Genomic DNA, 4,701 nt, shown 5'->3' with positions numbered 1-4,701 from the left:
GTAAATATGAGCATCCTACTGAGATCACACTATTGTACAATGAAATAAAGTAGAACAGGAGGACAAATAAGAGATTACAGTTGAACTATGAAATACTTATTGAAACAATTAATGACGTGCATTTTGCTGGAAGAATGACAGTGTGAGAAACAACCAAAAAAATCCCATGAGGAAGAAAATGGTAGTTTATAATGAAACAGAAAAAGAAGCCCATAAGGAAGATCTGTACTTATCATTGAAGTATCTTACTTCCAATTTATAGGAACCACAGTGCGTTAAAGAAACCTTGTAGTATATGTTTAACAACCTGCCATACATCAGTGTCTGCAACGTAGGTGACAAATGAATTTTCTTTTGGGGAAGAAGGGAGTTGAAATCACTGGGAAGTGATGTCTGAATGTGTTTTCTGGTGGCATTTCAAAGTCCTGAGCTAACAGAAGGCCTGGTCACAGTCGAGTCAGCAGTAGGGTCTGAGGCCCATGTGGGGAGGCAGGTGGACATTGAGGTTCGGTTTCTTACTAAGACATTTGTGACAGACTTCGCATGCAGAAGGCTTGTCCCTTGTGTGGATCTCCTGATGTCCGCGCAGGGTGGAGTCATGGGTGAACAACTTCTGACAGATCTTACAACTGGGTGGCTTCTTGTGGGTGCAGATTCTATGGTGAACTCAGAGATCCAAAGGCCGAATGAATTTCTTGAGACAAAAGTGGCACTTGAAAGGTCTCTCTATTGTGTGTCCTCTGAAGGCCGGACAGAATGGAGAAGGGAGTTGGAATTACCGGGAAGTGATGTCTGAATGTTTTCTGATGGCATTTCAAAGTCCTCAGCTAATGGAAAGCCTGGTCACAGTCGAGTCAGCAGTAGGGTCTGAGGCCCATGTGGGCAGGCAGGTGGACATTGTGGTTCAGTTTGTGACTAAGACATTTGTGACAGACTTTGCATGGACAAGGCTTGTCCCTTGTGTGGACCCCCTAATGACCGCTCAAGATAGAGTCATGGGCAAATGACTTCTGACAAATGTGACAGCTGGGTGGCTTTTTGTGGGTGCGGATTCTCTGGTGAAGTACAGAGATCCGAAGGCTGAATGAAATTCGTGAGACAAAAGTGGCACTTAAAAGGTCTCTCTCTTTTGTGTGTCTTCTGGTGAATAGTTACATGAGATTTATAATCTTTCTTGCAATGTGCCAAAAAATAATGCAAATGCCAAAATCAGACATAGCACTTTAAGTTGTTATGAGTCGTTTCCTGGTTCACGTGAACAACGTCAAAAGATCCTGCTGGGAAGGGGGAGACAGAGACCTGAATAGCTTGCAACTGAGATGCTAAGACTCCAGGTGGTGATGCCTATTTGGGAAGCAATGGGCGGGGGAAGCACGCATTTGAAGGAGCTGGGTGTTCACTTCCCTAACTTCTTGGTTGAGCTCTGAGCAGCCTGGTTCTGCCTCTGCCCGCTGAGTGCCTGCCTCTTTAGGAAGGTTTCAGATGACACAGGCAGCATCTTGGCATCAACTTTGTAGCTGGAGCCTTCCTGGAAAGGCAAGGCTCCCCTCACATCAAGGATCTCCAGTCACTGCAAACTGATGCTGGAGGGTTTTATAGGCGACCCCATGATACCCAGAGAAGATGGGAAAATGGTTGAAGGTGGCAGGGCCTGAGCAGGGGCTTGGGCTCAAGCTCAGTCTAAGTCACGGGGCTGATGTGTTGGACCCTGCACCTTGGAGCCCAGTGAAACTGCCCTTTGTGGCCTAACAGCAAGTCCCTTTGTCTTTGAGCTTTCATTTTACTACCCGTGAAATAAAAATTTTCCTTTTTTGGTCAGAGATGGGTTTTGTTTTTAATAAAAATTGTTTTCAATTATACTTTGTATTCAATATTTTCTATCAGTGATTAGACACCACATACTTTATGAAGTATCCCCCTGGTATTTCCAGTAGCCAACTGGCACCATCCACAGTAAGGACAAAATTATTGACGATATTTCCTTTCTTGTACTCTCCATCCCCAGGATGATTTTGCAACTACCAATCTATACTTCCAGATAGCTTGGTGCCATAAACTAAAGTACTTCAACAATAATGAGAAGAGTATATATCAGAGCCTATGGAATATAACTAATGCAATGCTTGGGTGAAAACTTACTACCTTCAGGACCTACATTAACTTCCCACATTCATTAATCTGTTTGTTCTAGACCCTGTGCACATAGTGGGGGACATTCTGAGCTGAATTAGGCATGGCTTCTGCCACTAAGGCATTTCTAGCTTAGTGGAAGGAAACAGTTTTCTACACACAAGGTAGGAAACAATGTGGCCAGTGCTGTAGGTGGACCCTGGGGGAGCAGAGAGTCCTAGAATCCAGAGAGGGACCCCAGGTTATGCTTAGCCTCACCTAGAGCAGGAGAGAAATTCCCTCCCCCTTTCCCCTTAACTCTCTTCTGCCGTTATACTCTCAGGCCTGAAATTCCTTTAAATGTGCTGAGAGTACCAGCTTAATATGAGTAAAGAGCAATCCAGACCTTTGGTTTTCTTTGAGAGGTAGGTAACTTGCATCTAAACCTCTCCTGAAAACAGGTTTTGGTGGGTAAAACAAAACGCCAGAGACCTGCTGAAGGGAGTGAAGAGAAATGGGAAGATTTGAGAGTTGGGGAGGGAAAGTGCAAGGACAGGACTGTTCCGAGCTCCTCTTGGCTGTTCCAGGAACTCCTCAGCCCTCAGCCTTTGGCCTTGGCCAACCCAAAGGACTGTGTGAAAGCCCACCTGCTCTTAGAAGAAGGAAGGAAGTGGGCTTTGCAAATCCATGTTGCTGGCCTAAGGTGCCTGGGAGGAGCCAGACTTTAGCTCATAGGCCAGGAGGGGCAGAAGAGAGATGGCACTGGTCTCAGGAAGCCTCCTTCAGCTGGGCCCTCCTGCACACCCACCTTTCACTCTCCCGAGTGGCACCTACACAGGACTTTTCTCAAACTGGCTTTTTGGGGAACAAACTCCAAGGAACTGAAACATCACTGTGACGCCTCTGTCCCCCGTGGGTGCCTGGTAGAAGCTAATTCTGCCAACAAGCCCTTGTTATATCTGTGAGGCTCTTTATACTTTTCTCTGATATCCACTGAGCCTGGCAACAACTCCATGCTGTAGGGAGGTGAATAATCTCAGCCATCCATGTCTGAAAGCCATGTAGGGCACGGAGACTCAGTGGGTATCCCAGTTTACATAGGATTACCAAGGGTGGCAGGGGGAATCAGGCTCCCCATTGTCAGGCTCTGAGCCGCCTGACACTAATCAACCCAGCAAAAACTGTGCAAGAGCAGCTTTAAGTAAGTTCCCAAGCATCTCCTTCAAATTAAGTTGCCTTCTCCAAGACCGTCATTTAAACATTTTTTTTGTTACTATATTAGAGTTGTCCCACTTTTCTCCCCTTTGCCTTCCTCTGCCCAATCCACCCCACATTCCCACAGTCAATGTCCACACTTGCCCATGTCCATGGGCAAGGCCATCTTTGATGTAGGTACTGAAGTGACCGCTATTAGGCCAACTCTCAAGACCATGTGTTCTGTCCGCCTCCCTTCCCATCTGTATGAGCCCAATCTCTGTAGAAGACATGGCCTCTTAGGAGCAGCAGAAAGAGCCCAGATTTCTAACCTGAGGCACAGGAATCTTGGGGTTCTGTGGTGCTGTCCCTACCCTTTCTACCTCTTCCTGGGGCTCTGAACTGGACTCTGCATGCTCTCAGGAAGCACAAGGATGATCCTCTTTAGCATCTTGTTTTAGTGAAGACACTGGTTCACAAGTAACAGAGACTGGCTCACACTAACTTGACCAACAATGGGAATTTGCTGGGAAAGGAAGCGTAGGAAGGTACGAAAAGCTCTGTTACTAGGACCAGAGTCAAATCCAAAGCAGAAGAGGACACATTGTCCACACATTGGGCAGGGGTGGGGGCAGCCCTCAACTGACAATCCCTGGAAAGTGGCATGCAATGAGAAGAGCCCACTGCCCAAGGAAAAATCACAGAGCTGTAAGAAGTGCTCATGGGTGCAAGGTTGGCCACAACCCAAATAAATGCACACTCTTTCCCTTAGAGTGTGTGAAAAGGATCAGTGCATTTTTGAGGGAAGATCCAAAGCTTTTAAAGACAATAAATTCTCTGGAGAAAGAGACCATTTCAAGACAGAGCCTTGGAAAGCATCTGTGAAATGAATTCCAATTCATGAGGATCTCAGAGAGTTTGGTGACCCCTAAAATGTTAAGTGTCACTAAACCCAGCTGGGAGTTTCCCAAGTCCAAAAAGTATATAATTAAGTGGTTCTTGAATCTGGTTATATTTGAAATCAGCAGGGGAGCTTTTAAGAGAAATACCAGTGCTTGCACCCCACCCCAAGAAACTCCTTTCATTCAGTGTGTGTGGGGACATCGTATTCTTTGTTATAAAAAGCCATGTGATGTTTTTATACTCACCTGAGTACATTTTTATTTTGCTTTATAAGAGAGAAAGAGGGAGGGAGAGAGAGAAACATCAATGCAAGAGAATCATCCATTGACTGCCTTCCTGTGCACCCGGAACAGGGATCCGTGCTGGGACTCTAGACTGTACCCATCTGAACTGAGGGAGAGGACCTGCAACCGAGGCATGTGCCCTGACCTGCAGTTGAACCGCAAACTTGCAGTCACTGGGTGCTGCTCACCCACTGAGCCACACTGGCCAGGG

Source organism: Sturnira hondurensis, unplaced genomic scaffold (genome assembly GCF_014824575.4).
Source record: "Sturnira hondurensis isolate 20B ecotype Veracruz unplaced genomic scaffold, ASM1482457v3 Scaffold0008761, whole genome shotgun sequence".
NCBI classification, from domain to species: domain Eukaryota; kingdom Metazoa; phylum Chordata; class Mammalia; order Chiroptera; family Phyllostomidae; genus Sturnira; species Sturnira hondurensis.
This window is presented reverse-complemented; position numbering follows the sequence as displayed.